This window comes from Anopheles gambiae, chromosome X (assembly GCF_943734735.2).
Source record: "Anopheles gambiae chromosome X, idAnoGambNW_F1_1, whole genome shotgun sequence".
Classification (NCBI taxonomy): domain Eukaryota; kingdom Metazoa; phylum Arthropoda; class Insecta; order Diptera; family Culicidae; genus Anopheles; species Anopheles gambiae.
The window spans coordinates 25019129-25038343 of record NC_064600.1 but is presented as its reverse complement, the minus strand read 5'-3'; the positions used below and the strand labels follow the sequence as shown (position 1 = coordinate 25038343).

General features: G+C 40.5%; 3 long non-coding RNA genes across 3 annotated transcripts; 1 reads left to right on the top strand and 2 right to left on the bottom strand.

Annotated features, from left to right (window-relative positions):
* Positions 1-6312: 6312 nt before the first annotated feature.
* On the top strand, positions 6313-7889 carry LOC133392730 (uncharacterized). Its single transcript, XR_009765779.1, has 4 exons — positions 6313-6758; positions 6824-6938; positions 7023-7092; positions 7160-7889. It is a non-coding gene; the product is annotated as an uncharacterized LOC133392730 (long non-coding RNA).
* An 85-nt stretch (positions 7890-7974) lies between these two features.
* Positions 7975-11300, bottom strand: LOC133392726 (uncharacterized). The gene is made up of 3 exons (XR_009765778.1): positions 10454-11300; positions 9971-10376; positions 7975-9083 (listed from the first exon to the last, which is right to left on the bottom strand). It is a non-coding gene; the product is annotated as an uncharacterized LOC133392726 (long non-coding RNA).
* Positions 11301-15140: 3840 nt separating this feature from the next.
* Positions 15141-16275, bottom strand: LOC133393764 (uncharacterized). Its single transcript, XR_009766370.1, has 2 exons — positions 15431-16275; positions 15141-15353 (listed from the first exon to the last, which is right to left on the bottom strand). It is a non-coding gene; the product is annotated as an uncharacterized LOC133393764 (long non-coding RNA).
* Positions 16276-19215: the final 2940 nt, after the last annotated feature.

Here is a 19215-nt window from a genome sequence, read left to right as displayed (position 1 = left end):
ACACGACTTATTACGAAAAAAACAAATGTATGGTCGTACCATAACTATAAAGATACTTCAAAAAACATGTTTTTTGTGCTAACTAACGCATTTAAAAATCGTTCAAAAATATAAATAACATAAGTGTCGATTATCTGATTCAAACGGAAAAGTATCAAACAAAACCGCGCTACACGAACTGAAACAAAATCGGTATTGCACAAGCTTGTTAGAGACTTCTTTCGTTGACTCGAAACATTGCTACCAAATAGATCTGAAATGGATTTGTTTGCCAAAACAAATTGCAACGCGTAACGCAGGAAGTATCGTACCAATTTAAAATTATTTCTACGTGTGGCATATTGTTTAAATGTGTTTGGCAATGTCATGAAAAGTAGCGCTTGTGGTATGATTCTCCAATCTCTGTGTGTTTTGTTATTCCAAAAAAAATCCCTTCTGAATGTAATTACATGCAATACGTTTGATTTAAGAATATGTATTTAATAGTTAAACCATAAAACTGAACGATTTCCTTAGCATTAACCTGACGGAAAGCTGTTGGACAAAAAACGGTCTCCGTTTGAGTCAGGTAATGCAAATGACCTTCGTTCACTTAGATATATCAAACCAAAGACAAATCGAGTTCTCTAACATGGATCATAATAGAAAATGAGCATTTTTGATACTTTTGAGTCACATAATTGGCCCTATACTCTCGACAGGTTTAACAGAAAAATATATTTTAACGATTTTAAGAAGTTTTTATTATAATTTTTAACGTAGGTTTTACGAGTTTTATAAGAATAATTATCAAAATTATTTTTCGAATAAATAAAAAAAAAATTCTTTACGTGTATTGTACTGAAACAATCAAAATATGTAAACATTTTTTTTAATATTTTTTAAATGGCCATGAGAACCATCAATCAATTAGTGAAGTATTTAGCGTTCAATCAAATTAGTGAATAACGGTTCTAAACTGATTCGATCAAACAAAAGCAAAACAAAAACCTCAGCAGCGATTTTTTGGCAGAATCTAATAATTTCCCTTTGTCACATACATATTTAAGGAATGTAATCCTAGCCCGATATTTTTTCCCCATTTATCTACGATTGGTTAAACGTAGTAATTTCTAACACTCTTTTAATATTTCGCGCTACGTTCGAGGGGCAGCAACAACGACTACACAACAAGGTGTTTGTTGCTCGGGTTACCCCAACTCGAGAACCGAATACGAAATGCTAGGCTGGCTTTTATCGTTGGGCTTCTCAACGGTAGCATTGATTGTCCGGCTTTGCTTTCGTCGATACAGCTATACGTGCCTGCAAGAACCCTCCGCCCTCGGGCGATGCTGGCCATCCCAGAGACAAGGACCGCCTTCGCCTCTCGAGACCCGTTTTTGCGTATATGTCTTGCTCTGAATGCGGCATCTGATGCGTATGAGCCCAGCATGACGATAGCAAATGTGTTGAGTCGCATTAATTTGCTTCGCGCATCTCGCCAGAATCTTTAGCGCCCTTGTTATTGTTGTGTAAAGTGTGTGACTATATATGTTTTATTGTACTCTTATCTATATCGAGTGGGCTTATGAGGTCCGTCGATCATTGTAAAAAATAACCAAAAAACAAATATATTTATAAAAAGGACGATGATTGTTTTAAAAAAACATGAGTCCGCTGTTAGTTGGTTATGCTAATCTCGTAACGAAGAAGAGTCAATAAATAGGATTTTTTATGTACAGTTCGACAACAAAAAACCATTTTGTTCTTTTTTACTTACAGTGTATAACAACTGTAGTGGAAATCATTTTTAATTTTTAAGTAAATTTAAAAAAACGACGACATTGCTTTAGCCTGGAAACCATTTCACTTGTATCCCGTTCAATTAAATAGAAACATAAAAAATAGAAACAAATGAAGTAAGAAGGATAAAGGAGAAGCAGATCACAAAATTGCTTCTCTGTGATTGGCTACACTGGACCCCCTCTATCTTGTGATGAGCTTTATAAAATATAGTTTTTTTTTTAAACTTTAAAACCACTAACGCTTGTGCAGCAGCGCGATGGTCATATATACGAAGAAACGATGAACGATGGAAAAGGATCGATGTAACAAAATAAAAAAAAATATATAAAAAAACGATGAGCGCGCTTGACGCAATACTAGCCTGTGCCGTATTACTTGCACAGAAAGAAAATGTGCATCAATCAGCAGGAGGATCCAGCTACTAAAATTATATTTGGGAATGAAGCCATAATCACGGTACGAATAAATGCATTTATGTGATCTTGGAAATGTTATGTTTTATATTTAATATTTCTTTTGTTATTTACAAAATGTGCAAAGTACGTTGAAAATTACAACGTTATTATTAAAATAAAATACGTCAATTAATGAATAAATACATATATAAATCCATCACTCAATCCAAAACTCGAACTGCCTGAGAGCGAGAGAACAGTACGATGTGTAGTTCGTGTATAATTCGCCAATAAAAAGTAAAACGTTTTATGTTCTATTATTTAATCTGTTTTTTTTTTTTTACAAAGTTATTATCTATTAAGTTACACATTACATTCAGTTCGGATTGTTGATCTCGTTGTTGTATTGTGGACTCGAATGACCTTCTAATTGTTTTCCTCTACAGCCGGGATTCCTCTCCCTACCTACCGGTACCGAGACGGCGGGCACTCATGCTCGTCAGCCGATGAGAGATTTCTCTCTCGGAAAGCGCACCAAAGCGGAACAGCGGAATAACGCATCCAACACAACTGTAGCAGGTGGAAATCTTAAGGACGAATTTCGGATTAAAAAAAAAATAAAAATTACCACGCAGTGTCTGCAGACATTTTTTTCAAATCACGTCACGTTCGAACCATCGATCGCACTTTTATTATCTAATAGTAATATCACGGTCGTGGGGTTGAGGCAGATTCTGTTTCCGAGTTGCGCGATTGGGCGCCCATCGGCGTCAGCAGATTGGTCGGTGGAGGGCGGATCATTCGACGGGCATGGCGTTGGGTGACCGATCGTGTCGTTGACGGTGCCGTGCTGTTAGCTCAACGCGAGCCCCAGATGTTGAACCTTACGCTGTGCTGTAACTGTGCTGATCGTGCAATCGGGCTGTGAGTTCACAGCTTTGTTCTTCGGGCAGCATACCACCGATGATTCGTACGACGCGTGCTGACATTTGTCGCAACAATAGAAATAGGTCGCTGGGGCCTGGTAGAAGAAATAATATGGCACGTTAATGGTTAGAATTACTAATCATGTGCTATGAAGGACTCACAATATTTACGATGTTACGATTCCGATACCGCAGTAGAGGAAGAAAACGATGAGCAGCTTAGATGAAGTATCTGTAAGCAATATAAAAGAAAATGTGTCATATATTGTGACTACAAGAGCAATTGTTTTTCTTATTTTTAGTATTAACCACGTACCGTTTGCCACTCACTCCGCACGCCGCATACATCATATAAAACCGTCCTTGGTGAGAGTGTCGACAGGACATGGTTCTGAGATGGATTGGTGGTTCGATGTCGCACATAAAAGTTACTGAAAAAAATAGTTACAATAATTAGTTTGTTACAAAATGGAACGTAAGTATTATTGTAACCTACCTTTGTTTTGCTGCAAGCAAAACTATAAATGTATCCGTTGATCGACAGCAAAACGGTGATCTGAAACGACAAACAAAAAACACAACACCCCCGCCCCAGTTGGTATACAATTGTTGCACATTTTGTGCAACAGTTGTAATCCAGCCAGCACCACGTGGAGGTTGGGGTCGGAGTTCTGAAAATGTGTGAGCATGATTATTTTAATCGTGCTTAAAACACTTCTCAGCATTTGCTAGCCACCTTGAATGATAAAATGTGATTAAAATAGTCGTAAAAAAATAAATGGATCTTGGTCCCTATGCTGGTCCTAAGCTGGGCCTACTCAGCTTTTAAGGCGAGCAGAATGCTTTCAAAAACATTCGTACTACACCGTTTGAACTCGTACTCTCTGATGTACGAGATCAACGTCTTCTTGTTTGTTCCCTTGCTCCTCAAAAATGGCTTAATTTTACCCCATAAATTTTCTATAGTCTGTGTATGAATTTCCCTATCTTCTGGATTTAAAAAGCTAACTGAATGATTTACCTTTTTATGCACGTATCCATAATCCTCGAGAGTGTCGTATGCTCTCCAACAATCGGTCATGATTGTGGTGCCCCAATCAACACTCTCGAGGATTAGGTCGTGCAAATTTTCCCTAGTTCTCCTACCGACTATCTCTAAGAAAATTTCCTTATTTTCCCTACAAATACCCCCTACCAACCATAGCTCCCCAGTCCTTGGCAATCGGCCTCGGTTGTACTTACGTTTTACGATGAGGGACTCGTCGATCTCCACCGTTAGTCCTGGGCCTCCTATCAGCCGCCTATTCTCCTCAACATACGCACTACATTTTTCCCTAAGCAGCTTAAACCATTCGTTAACCGTTTTGCGGCTAACACCTGACTCGGCCCTAGTACGCTTCACGTGCGAGTTTTGCGACCACTCGAAGGTAATGCGGAGAAGTTGTGCAAGCGACAATCTCGAGTTTTGGAACACACTACCCTTTCGGATAGAGCATTCCGAACCTTCACAATTGTCGTTTGCACAAATCCATTTGTACGCATTTCTTCTTTGCGTACCTCGCAAAACCATCGAGTGGTGGCACTTCTCACATTCCTGTTCTGTCCTTAACAATCCTGCATCCTGCATCAGTCGCACTACCTGTTGCCTATCCTGCGTTAAAACCGCTAACTGCCCTATCGACTTAACCTGGCTAAGCTCGCTCATTTCTTTGTCTAAATTTCTTTGCTCTTCACTTTTATAAAATCAAATTTTTGATAACTGCTGAATAAATCACCGCTATGATTTTCAAATTTCCTAAACAATAAAAAAAATCGCACAAAACACCAAAAACACAGTTTAACACCAATCCAAAAACCACCTTTGCTCGCGATGCTTTGGCTGTGATTTATTGGTGAAGCACAACCGATTGTTTACATTGTGGTTTAACGGTTTAGCTGTCAAAACATGCAAATGACCCTATTGCCCCAACTTTAACCCCCGGGGAATTAACTGATAAAGCACATACCACCCACACGAACAAATAATTTATTATTTGCGTTAAAGTTAAAGTTCCACGTTTAAAATTTAAATGCATTGGAAAAAATATGTTCTATTCAAATTACCGTATAAAATAAAATTACGATCGTAATTTTATCAGTTTATCAGTTAATTTATCAGTTAATTACCCGGGGGTTAAAGTTGGGGCAATAGGGTCATTTGCATGTTTTGACAGCTAAACCGTTAAACCACAATGTAAACAATCGGTTGTGCTTCACCAATAAATCACAGCCAAAGCATCGCGAGCAAAGGTGGTTTTTGGATTGGTGTTAAACTGTGTTTTTGGTGTTTTGTGCGATTTTTTTTATTGTTTAGGAAATTTGAAAATCATAGCGGTGATTTATTCAGCAGTTATCAAAAATTTGATTTTATAAAAGTGAAGAGCAAAGAAATTTAGACAAAGAAATGAGCGAGCTTAGCCAGGTTAAGTCGATAGGGCAGTTAGCGGTTTTAACGCAGGATAGGCAACAGGTAGTGCGACTGATGCAGGATGCAGGATTGTTAAGGACAGAACAGGAATGTGAGAAGTGCCACCACTCGATGGTTTTGCGAGGTACGCAAAGAAGAAATGCGTACAAATGGATTTGTGCAAACGACAATTGTGAAGGTTCGGAATGCTCTATCCGAAAGGGTAGTGTGTTCCAAAACTCGAGATTGTCGCTTGCACAACTTCTCCGCATTACCTTCGAGTGGTCGCAAAACTCGCACGTGAAGCGTACTAGGGCCGAGTCAGGTGTTAGCCGCAAAACGGTTAACGAATGGTTTAAGCTGCTTAGGGAAAAATGTAGTGCGTATGTTGAGGAGAATAGGCGGCTGATAGGAGGCCCAGGACTAACGGTGGAGATCGACGAGTCCCTCATCGTAAAACGTAAGTACAACCGAGGCCGATTGCCAAGGACTGGGGAGCTATGGTTGGTAGGGGGTATTTGTAGGGAAAATAAGGAAATTTTCTTAGAGATAGTCGGTAGGAGAACTAGGGAAAATTTGCACGACCTAATCCTCGAGAGTGTTGATTGGGGCACCACAATCATGACCGATTGTTGGAGAGCATACGACACTCTCGAGGATTATGGATACGTGCATAAAAAGGTAAATCATTCAGTTAGCTTTTTAAATCCAGAAGATAGGGAAATTCATACACAGACGATAGAAAATTTATGGGGTAAAATTAAGCCATTTTTGAGGAGCAAGGGAACAAACAAGAAGACGTTGATCTCGTACATCAGAGAGTACGAGTTCAAACGGTGTAGTACGAATGTTTTTGAAAGCATTCTGCTCGCCTTAAAAGCTGAGTAGGCCCAGCTTAGGACCAGCATAGGGACCAAGATCCATTTATTTTTTTACGACTATTTTAATCACATTTTATCATTCAAGGTGGCTAGCAAATGCTGAGAAGTGTTTTAAGCACGATTAAAATAATCATGCTCACACATTTTCAGAACTCCGACCCCAACCTCCACGTGGTGCTGGCTGGATTACAACTGTTGCACAAAATGTGCAACAATTGTATACCAACTGGGGCGGGGGTGTTGTGTTTTTTGTTTGTCGTTTCAGATCACCGTTTTGCTGTCGATCAACGGATACATTTATAGTTTTGCTTGCAGCAAAACAAAGGTAGGTTACAATAATACTTACGTTCCATTTTGTAACAAACTAATTATTGTAACTATTTTTTTCAGTAACTTTTATGTGCGACATCGAACCACCAATCCATCTCAGAACCATGTCCTGTCGACACTCTCACCAAGGACGGTTTTATATGATGTATGCGGCGTGCGGAGTGAGTGGCAAACGGTACGTGGTTAATACTAAAAATAAGAAAAACAATTGCTCTTGTAGTCACAATATATGACACATTTTCTTTTATATTGCTTACAGATACTTCATCTAAGCTGCTCATCGTTTTCTTCCTCTACTGCGGTATCGGAATCGTAACATCGTAAATATGGTGAGTCCTTCATAGCACATGATTAGTAATTCTAACCATTAACGTGCCATATTATTTCTTCTACCAGGCCCCAGCGACCTATTTCTATTGTTGCGACAAATGTCAGCACGCGTCGTACGAATCATCGGTGGTATGCTGCCCGAAGAACAAAGCTGTGAACCCACAGCCCGATTGCACGATCAGCACAGTTACAGCACAGCGTAAGGTTCAACATCTGGGGCTCGCGTTGAGCTAACAGCACGGCACCGTCAACGACACGATCGGTCACCCAACGCCATGCCCGTCGAATGATCCACCCTCCACCGACCAATCTGCTGACGCCGATGGGCGCCCAATCGCGCAACTCGGAAACAGAATCTGCCTCAACCCCACGACCGTGACATTACTATTAGATAATAAAAGTGCGATCGATGGTTCGAACGTGACGTGATTTGAAAAAAATGTCTGCAGACACTGCGTGGTAATTTTTATTTTTTTTTTAATCCGAAATTCGTCCTTAAGATTTCCACCTGCTACAGTTGTGTTGGATGCGTTATTCCGCTGTTCCGCTTTGGTGCGCTTTCCGAGAGAGAAATCTCTCATCGGCTGACGAGCATGAGTGCCCGCCGTCTCGGTACCGGTAGGTAGGGAGAGGAATCCCGGCTTTAGAGGAAAACAATTAGAAGGTCATTCGAGTCCACAATACAACAACGAGATCAACAATCCGAACTGAATGTAATGTGTAACTTAATAGATAATAACTTTGTAAAAAAAAAAAAAACAGATTAAATAATAGAACATAAAACGTTTTACTTTTTATTGGCGAATTATACACGAACTACACATCGTACTGTTCTCTCGCTCTCAGGCAGTTCGAGTTTTGGATTGAGTGATGGATTTATATATGTATTTATTCATTAATTGACGTATTTTATTTTAATAATAACGTTGTAATTTTCAACGTACTTTGCACATTTTGTAAACAATAAAAGTTTTCTACGAATATGTACATACATGCTGTTTTGATCGTCATTTGCTAATCATAAAATATTTAAAAAAAATAAGCATAAAATATAAAACATTACATTTTTAAGAAAATATACATTAATTCATTCTTTTCATTATTGTGACAACATTCGTAAATATAATTTTAGCATCTCGAGCCTCCTGAGTAGTACTGCACAGGACAGTGAAACGTCTCTCGCGAGCGCCTTGGACGATACATTCGCAGTTAAATTATTTTTTTATGTCATGCGTAGAGACTTCGAAATGTTCGGACATCTAGCTATCGAGGAAAAACATACGCAAATTTCACATGATGGGTCACCGGAATCGCACCCACGGCTCGGAATCGCTTCCGAGCATTGCTACTCCGGCTCCGATTTCGAATAATTCAAACCGTCGATTCCGCCCGGAGCCGTCGGAGCCGTCTGGAGCCACTAGTCGACAGCTGGAGCATTCGGAGCCGTCCGGAGCTGTCGGAGCCGTCGGCGCCGTCCGGAGCCGTCCGGAGCCTTCGGAGCCGTTGGAGCCGTTGCAGCCGACGGAGCCGTCGGAATTGTCCGGAGCCGTCGGAGCCGTCGGAAGCGTTGGATTTATGCATATGATTATCCTCGATGGAAAGAAGCGACGCAATTTCTTTTGCGCTAACAAATCAAAGGTGGTTCTAAAGAACATACGTAACACCTTTTAGAAAACACAATGGATCAGTTTTTGACCCCAATTTGAAAACAGCATCAAGCAGTCTTCTGAGTTGCACTCCTTACACAAGAAAGGATTACGTTATGTGGAGAAAACATTCGTTTCAATTAGGTCTAACGCCGTTCAACGCTGGGTGATGTGATCTATGTGATATGATTTGGATAACGTATGAGTTGGAGTGATGAGTTCTTTCTTTCTGAGTGATGAGGCAATTTCTTTGACCTGTACATAAATGCTCGCCTCACGAGTTAACGAGCAGTACGAGATGTTACAAGCCGTAGGTTATCCAGCCTCAGCTACAGCTGTATTACCTATTTTAGCGGAACTTGGGGCAAGTGTGCCACCTTAATCATGTCAAGTTATAACTCACTAAAACGTGTTTTTCAAAAGCCGATTTAAATCTCATAACCATTTTACATCTATTTCCTCACTTATAAATGAGTTTCGCTTGAAAAACGTGGAAACAAAATTGTTTTTGAAGCGTTTTAAAAAGGGTCCAAAAAGACGTTGTTTTTTGGGCTATGGGGCAAGAGTGCCACTCGTATGGGGCAAGAAGGCCACCTGGTTAAAATAACCGTATTTCTTAGATAATTGGAAATTATTACGTTTGTACCACTAGTGTATGTATTCCTACATGTATTTAGTCAACAATGAACCCTTTTGACCATCAACTGTACCACAATATGGTTTTTTTACTGTTCTGTTTTTCTGGCGTGGAATCCGCTCACAATAGCGCACCATTCCGCAGCACGCTACAACAATGTTTACATTTTTGACAGCTCGCGCCTATGAAAGATGGTGGCACACTTGCCCCAAACAGAGATGGCACACTTGCCCCAAAAGTTGTAACTTTTTTGAAATTGAATTTTTCAGTGACAAAAAGAAAGTTTTTTTCAACTAACCCCACAAAAAATTTCACGTCTTCTCAGCTATACGGTGGTGTAAATATTTTCTCGGTTGATTGTTCGCATGATTTTTGAGAGCTTATTTGGTTGGATTAAAAAATTATAATATTCTGCTCAATTTTGAAACTCAATATAAATCAGTTCAAAACAATGGGAAATATCGATTGATCTATATGAAATTCGGCTCAGTATACCTAGTCATTGGAAAGGAACCAACTGTATACACAATTGATCATTAAACTAAAGTTTTTAAGGAAAAATGCTAGGTGGCACTCTTGCCCCGTATGGCACACTTGCCCCAAATTCCGCTATATCGGTTATGCGGATTAAGTGATCGAACGCTACGTATTCGGCGTTTGTAAAAACTGCTTTGAGACCAAACGCTCCATTGGATCACCATCTTAATCTACCGGGCAGTTAAAATAAGGATGACGAATCTTTATAATCAGCTGCTGTGAGCCAAGATAAGAAAAACTGTGACATATTCATATAGCGCTATTTGTTATATATAGCCTTTATGACCAATTTGATTCGTAAGTATCCACCCATCCAGTTTGCATTATGGACCATGTATAAATATTTTCGTGTTTGGCCTGTTTCCATGTTTTTTTGAAAAGAGTTTTGCTTTACCAATACAATCGTCCAAGTTAAAAAAAAAAAACCACTTGTCACACAGCAATGTATATTCACACCTACATCCTAAAAAGAACAAAGGTAAATTATTGCTTGATAGCGAAAAATTAACCACGGTACTTATCGTCACTCAAGTGTCTCACTTTGTGTGGCGTGTAAGGTTTGTTGTAGAAAATGTTGTAGCCGCAAGCGTTTTTATGCGATTATTAAGAGGAATGACTATTTGTCACCATAAAGTTGAATGAAGGTATCACGAATTGTGATTACATTGATACATTGATACAGTCATTTTCGGGATTAGTTCAACCGCTTCAGTTCTGAACAAACTTGATTTAGATGATCAGCCTCAACTTTTATAATAAATTGACGATCGGGTGTTTAATTTGGGAGTACGTAATTATCTGCAAGTAAACGAGGAATATTTTACCAGATGCAATCAAATAGGGCATTATATAACTTAGTTTATAATGTATAAAGCGCTTCTGAATTTGATAATTTGCAATGTTTACACAGCAAACGATTTTATAAACAACAATGGTGCTATGCTGTCAATTCGCACAGTGGTATCACAGATCAACCAATTCAGTTGGCGCGATTATCCGGGCCCGTACCCGAACGTTCGTTTTTAAACATAATAAATAAATACCGCTTAAGCGAAGAAAAAGATATTCCTATCTATTTTCAGTTATTTTCTCTAATATCTAACTCTCAGTAGGAAAGACAAAAGCATCAACACATTGGGAAAGTCTGCAACCGAATACGATTTAAACGCCATAATGATGATTTTTTTTCAAATGTGAAAAATTTCATGAAAATTTATGCGAAATATTTCAACCGCTTCAAACCCTTAGGCGCCGATGGCTATGCTATGCGCATAGCACAAAAATCATGCCCGAACAAAAAAAAAGATGGCCGACACCTGCCGTACTTTTTGCTCACTTGCATCCAAGTTGTGTGCAAGCAAAACTTGTAGGGCCTTCTCTACTCTTTAGCCCCTTTGCCTTATTTGAGCATTCTACCGCACTCAAGCTTTCACGCAATGTTTGCTCCAATTTGCGTTCCACTTGTGCGCAGAGCTCAGTTTTTAGAGTCTCGATTCCCTTTTCCAAGGCACTCGATATCCATACACTCATATTCAACTCCAAATTTTTTATGGATTGTGTAAGTAAATCGTTCGATCCACTCACATCTACATCCATACCCGCTGTAATGAGTTAGGCAATAGCTACGGTCGCCATAATAATAATAATAACATTAATAATAATAATATTAACAATAACAATAACAATAATAATTATAATAATAATAGTAATGATAATAATACTAATATTAATAATAACAATAATAATAATATTATTAATAATAACAATAATAATATTATTAATAATAACAATAATAATAATAATAATAATAATAATAAAAATAATAATAATAATAATAATAATAATAATAATAATAATAATAATAATAATAATAATAATAATAATAATAATAATAATAATAATAATAATAATAATAATAATAATAATAATAATAATAATAATAATAATAGTAATAATTATAATAATGATAATAATAATAATAATAATAATAATAATAATAATAATAATAATAATAATAATAATAATAATAATAATAATAATAATAATAATAATAATAATAATAATAATAATAATAATAATATTAATAATAATAATAATAATAATAATAATAATAATAATAATAATAATAATAATAATAATAATGATAATAATAATAATAATAATAATAATAATAATAATAATAATAATAATAATAATAATAACCCAGGATTCAAAAGGCGGTGATTCTTCGAACATGTAGTACTGTAAAGGCCGGGCTACATTGATCGTACTCCTGAGTGTAATTTTTGTGAACGCGTACGCCATCTAGCGGCGGCGGGTCGAAGCTACAGGCTTTTTTTTAACAATCGGGTTAGTTTATTTCAGTAAATTTATAATATTTAAAAATTCCCTAACCCTCTTCCTGCCTCTACGCCCCGCGAGGGGTCTAGGGGGAGGGGATGTTATAGCTCTTAGGAGCGCATCCTTTATCCTCCTTGGTCTCGCTGGTAATTTCCACTCTCTGCCCTTGTGTGGGGCAATTTCGCACCAATTTTGGCATTCCTTCGCGTGCTTTCGTGTGATTTTTTGGCTGACTAGCTGGAGGCCACGTCCGCCTCCACCGCCGCCGTCTTCTCTGCCGAGGTCAAACCGCCTTGCCGGTTGTAGGGAGAGCTGGCCAGCTCAGGATAGACAGACTCCCCTCTCTCTATATCACCTCCTTCAACTCCTCGTCGCTCATCCTGTTGATGCTGGCGATGTCGCTGCCGAAGTCTTGCCATCCGAGCGCGGATATTCGCCCGGCGCTCCGACGTTCGTGGTGACGATGAAGGCATCGACGGCCGTTCGCCACGCTGCTCCTCCCTTTGACGCACAGTCTGCGTCCTTCTCGCTACATTTCGAAGGTCATTCCGGGTACACCGGACTGCTTCTGGATCGAGCCGATTGGCGGGTTCCTCCAGCATGGCCTGTGCGGCGAGAATGGCGCGTTCCTCGTCCCAGCAGCGTTGGAGTTTTGAGGTTATGCGCTTGGCGGCCTCGCACACGTTGCTCCAGTTGGTGGGTGATTGAAGCATGTGCGCCTCCAACGTTTCTGGCAAAACTCCATCCAATAGCTCACTCCTCACCTCAGTAAAGCGAGGGCATTCGAACATTACATGTTCTACTCCCTGGACTACACCAGGGCAACGAGGGCAGGCCGGAGACGAGGTGAATCTCATTTTGTTCAGGTATTCGCGGAAAAATCCGTGTCCTGACAACACCTGAGACAAATGAAACGTCACCTCTCCGTGATTCCGCAACTGCCAGGCTCCCACGTCCGGAATTCCGCGGTGAGCCCACATATCTGCTGGCGTTGTCTGCTGCGGCATCTGCATCCCAAGTCGTCTGCCACTCTTCAATAGTCCGCTCTCGCTCCTCTTTTCGGAGCTCGCTGCTACTTACACCGGTCCCGCGTCTGCTGTGAACTCGGGTGTCCTCCGCTACGGCTCTGCAGATTGGCACCAGTCCCGCGAGCAGCACGGCGGTCTCATACCTTACCGTCCGGAACGTTCGAGCCACGCGGATCGCTGCCTTTCGCTGCACGCGCTTTAGCAGACTTCGGCACTCTCGGTTAGTCAAGGCTCCGTGCCAGACGGGTGCAGCGTATCGCATTGTCGAGTCGGCGACCGCTGCAAGCAAGCGGCATCGTGACGTCTTTGGTCCTCGGTGGTTCGGCATCAATCGTGTGACCGCCTGTACTATCTGCGTTGCCTTCTGAATAACCGCCTTCACATGAGGAACCCACGACAGGTTGTAGTGTAAGCGTACCCCGAGGTATTTGAGGTTACGCGAGAACGGCACCACTGTACCTCCTACGGTGATGATGATGTCCTCCGGAGGCTGCTGCAGGCTGGAGATCACCGTCATCTCCGTTTTCGCATGTGCGAAGAAAGGATTACGTTATGTGGAGAAAACATTCGTTTCAATTAGGTCTAACGCCGTTCAACGCTGGGTGATGTGATCTATGTGATATGATTTGGATAACGTATGAGTTGGAGTGATGAGTTCTTTCTTTCTGAGTGATGAGGCAATTTCTTTGACCTGTACATAAATGCTCGCCTCACGAGTTAACGAGCAGTACGAGATGTTACAAGCCGTAGGTTATCCAGCCTCAGCTACAGCTGTATTACCTACTTTAGCGGAACTTGGGGCAAGTGTGCCACCTTAATCATGTCAAGTTATAACTCACTAAAACGTGTTTTTCAAAAGCCGATTTAAATCTCATAACCATTTTACATCTATTTCCTCACTTATAAATGAGTTTCGCTTGAAAAACGTGGAAACAAAATTGTTTTTGAAGCGTTTTAAAAAGGGTCCAAAAAGACGTTGTTTTTTGGGCTATGGGGCAAGAGTGCCACTCGTATGGGGCAAGACGGCCACCTGGTTAAAATAACCGTATTTCTTAGATAATTGGAAATTATTACGTTTGTACCACTAGTGTATGTATTCCTACATGTATTTAGTCAACAATGAACCCTTTTTGACCACCAACTGTACCACAATATGGTTTTTTTACTGTTCTGTTTTTCTGGCGTGGAATCCGCTCACAATAGCGCACCATTCCGCAGCACGCTACAACAATGTTTACATTTTTGACAGCTCGCGCCTATGAAAGATGGTGGCACACTTGCCCCAAACAGAGATGGCACACTTGCCCCAAAAGTTGTAACTTTTTTGAAATTGAATTTTTCAGTGACAAAAAGAAAGTTTTTTTCAACTAACCCCACAAAAAATTTCACGTCTTCTCAGCTATACGGTGGTGTAAATATTTTCTCGGTTGATTGTTCGCATGATTTTTGAGAGCTTATTTGGTTGGATTAAAAAATTATAATATTCTGCTCAATTTTGAAACTCCATATAAATCAGTTCAAAACAATGGGAAATATCGATTGATCTATATGAAATTCGGCTCAGTATACCTAGTCATTGGAAAGGAACCAACTGTATACACAATTGATCATTAAACTAAAGTTTTTAAGGAAAAATGCTAGGTGGCACTCTTGCCCCGTATGGCACACTTGCCCCAAATTCCGCTATATCGGTTATGCGGATTAAGTGATCGAACGCTACGTATTCGGCGTTTGTAAAAACTGCTTTGAGACCAAACGCTCCATTGGATCACCATCTTAATCTACCGGGCAGTTAAAATAAGGATGACGAATCTTTATAATCAGCTGCTGTGAGCCAAGATAAGAAAAACTGTGACATATTCATATAGCGCTATTTGTTATATATAGCCTTTATGACCAATTTGATTCGTAAGTATCCACCCATCCAGTTTGCATTATGGACCATGTATAAATATTTTCGTGTTTGGCCTGTTTCCATGTTTTTTTGAAAAGAGTTTTGCTTTACCAATACAATCGTCCAAGTTAAAAAAAAAACCACTTGTCACACAGCAATGTATATTCACACCTACATCCTAAAAAGAACAAAGGTAAATTATTGCTTGATAGCGAAAAATTAACCACGGTACTTATCGTCACTCAAGTGTCTCACTTTGTGTGGCGTGTAAGGTTTGTTGTAGAAAATGTTGTAGCCGCAAGCGTTTTTATGCGATTATTAAGAGGAATGACTATTTGTCACCATAAAGTTGAATGAAGGTATCACGAATTGTGATTACATTGATACATTGATACAGTCATTTTCGGGATTAGTTCAACCGCTTCAGTTCTGAACAAACTTGATTTAGATGATCAGCCTCAACTTTTATAATAAATTGACGATCGGGTGTTTAATTTGGGAGTACGTAATTATCTGCAAGTAAACGAGGAATATTTTACCAGATGCAATCAAATAGGGCATTATATAACTTAGTTTATAATGTATAAAGCGCTTCTGAATTTGATAATTTGCAATGTTTACACAGCAAACGATTTTATAAACAACAATGGTGCTATGCTGTCAATTCGCACAGTGGTATCACAGATCAACCAATTCAGTTGGCGCGATTATCCGGGCCCGTACCCGAACGTTCGTTTTTAAACATAATAAATAAATACCGCTTAAGCGAAGAAAAAGATATTCCTATCTATTTTCAGTTATTTTCTCTAATATCTAACTCTCAGTAGGAAAGACAAAAGCATCAACACATTGGGAAAGTCTGCAACCGAATACGATTTAAACGCCATAATGATGATTTTTTTTCAAATGTGAAAAATTTCATGAAAATTTATGCGAAATATTTCAACCGCTTCAAACCCTTAGGCGCCGATGGCTATGCTATGCGCATAGCACAAAAATCATGCCCGAACAAAAAAAAAGATGGCCGACACCTGCCGTACTTTTTGCTCACTTGCATCCAAGTTGTGTGCAAGCAAAACTTGTAGGGCCTTCTCTACTCTTTAGCCTAATAATAATAATAATAATAATAATAATAATAATAATAATAATAATAATATTAATAATAATAATAATAATAATAATAATAATAATAATAATAATAATAATAATAATAATAATAATAATAATAATAATGATAATAATAATAATAATAATAATAATAATAATAATAATAATAATAATAATAATAACCCAGGATTCAAAAGGCGGTGATTCTTCGAACATGTAGTACTGTAAAGGCCGGGCTACATTGATCGTACTCCTGAGTGTAATTTTTGTGAACGCGTACGCCATCTAGCGGCGGCGGGTCGAAGCTACAGGCTTTTTTTTAACAATCGGGTTAGTTTATTTCAGTAAATTTATAATATTTAAAAATTCCCTAACCCTCTTCCTGCCTCTACGCCCCGCGAGGGGTCTAGGGGGAGGGGATGTTATAGCTCTTAGGAGCGCATCCTTTATCCTCCTTGGTCTCGCTGGTAATTTCCACTCTCTGCCCTTGTGTGGGGCAATTTCGCACCAATTTTGGCATTCCTTCGCGTGCTTTCGTGTGATTTTTTGGCTGACTAGCTGGAGGCCACGTCCGCCTCCACCGCCGCCGTCTTCTCTGCCGAGGTCAAACCGCCTTGCCGGTTGTAGGGAGAGCTGGCCAGCTCAGGATAGACAGACTCCCCTCTCTCTATATCACCTCCTTCAACTCCTCGTCGCTCATCCTGTTGATGCTGGCGATGTCGCTGCCGAAGTCTTGCCATCCGAGCGCGGATATTCGCCCGGCGCTCCGACGTTCGTGGTGACGATGAAGGCATCGACGGCCGTTCGCCACGCTGCTCCTCCCTTTGACGCACAGTCTGCGTCCTTCTCGCTACATTTCGAAGGTCATTCCGGGTACACCGGACTGCTTCTGGATCGAGCCGATTGGCGGGTTCCTCCAGCATGGCCTGTGCGGCGAGAATGGCGCGTTCCTCGTCCCAGCAGCGTTGGAGTTTTGAGGTTATGCGCTTGGCGGCCTCGCACACGTTGCTCCAGTTGGTGGGTGATTGAAGCATGTGCGCCTCCAACGTTTCTGGCAAAACTCCATCCAATAGCTCACTCCTCACCTCAGTAAAGCGAGGGCATTCGAACATTACATGTTCTACTCCCTGGACTACACCAGGGCAACGAGGGCAGGCCGGAGACGAGGTGAATCTCATTTTGTTCAGGTATTCGCGGAAAAATCCGTGTCCTGACAACACCTGAGACAAATGAAACGTCACCTCTCCGTGATTCCGCAACTGCCAGGCTCCCACGTCCGGAATTCCGCGGTGAGCCCACATATCTGCTGGCGTTGTCTGCTGCGGCATCTGCATCCCAAGTCGTCTGCCACTCTTCAATAGTCCGCTCTCGCTCCTCTTTTCGGAGCTCGCTGCTACTTACACCGGTCCCGCGTCTGCTGTGAACTCGGGTGTCCTCCGCTACGGCTCTGCAGATTGGCACCAGTCCCGCGAGCAGCACGGCGGTCTCATACCTTACCGTCCGGAACGTTCGAGCCACGCGGATCGCTGCCTTTCGCTGCACGCGCTTTAGCAGACTTCGGCACTCTCGGTTAGTCAAGGCTCCGTGCCAGACGGGTGCAGCGTATCGCATTGTCGAGTCGGCGACCGCTGCAAGCAAGCGGCATCGTGACGTCTTTGGTCCTCGGTGGTTCGGCATCAATCGTGTGACCGCCTGTACTATCTGCGTTGCCTTCTGAATAACCGCCTTCACATGAGGAACCCACGACAGGTTGTAGTGTAAGCGTACCCCGAGGTATTTGAGGTTACGCGAGAACGGCACCACTGTACCTCCTACGGTGATGATGATGTCCTCCGGAGGCTGCTGCAGGCTGGAGATCACCGTCATCTCCGTTTTCGCATGTGCGAAGAAAGGATTACGTTATGTGGAGAAAACATTCGTTTCAATTAGGTCTAACGCCGTTCAACGCTGGGTGATGTGATCTATGTGATATGATTTGGATAACGTATGAGTTGGAGTGATGAGTTCTTTCTTTCTGAGTGATGAGGCAATTTCTTTGACCTGTACATAAATGCTCGCCTCACGAGTTAACGAGCAGTACGAGATGTTACAAGCCGTAGGTTATCCAGCCTCAGCTACAGCTGTATTACCTACTTTAGCGGAACTTGGGGCAAGTGTGCCACCTTAATCATGTCAAGTTATAACTCACTAAAACGTGTTTTTCAAAAGCCGATTTAAATCTCATAACCATTTTACATCTATTTCCTCACTTATAAATGAGTTTCGCTTGAAAAACGTGGAAACAAAATTGTTTTTGAAGCGTTTTAAAAAGGGTCCAAAAAGACGTTGTTTTTTGGGCTATGGGGCAAGAGTGCCACTCGTATGGGGCAAGACGGCCACCTGGTTAAAATAACCGTATTTCTTAGATAATTGGAAATTATTACGTTTGTACCACTAGTGTATGTATTCCTACATGTATTTAGTCAACAATGAACCCTTTTTGACCACCAACTGTACCACAATATGGTTTTTTTACTGTTCTGTTTTTCTGGCGTGGAATCCGCTCACAATAGCGCACCATTCCGCAGCACGCTACAACAATGTTTACATTTTTGACAGCTCGCGCCTATGAAAGATGGTGGCACACTTGCCCCAAACAGAGATGGCACACTTGCCCCAAAAGTTGTAACTTTTTTGAAATTGAATTTTTCAGTGACAAAAAGAAAGTTTTTTTCAACTAACCCCACAAAAAATTTCACGTCTTCTCAGCTATACGGTGGTGTAAATATTTTCTCGGTTGATTGTTCGCATGATTTTTGAGAGCTTATTTGGTTGGATTAAAAAATTATAATATTCTGCTCAATTTTGAAACTCCATATAAATCAGTTCAAAACAATGGGAAATATCGATTGATCTATATGAAATTCGGCTCAGTATACCTAGTCATTGGAAAG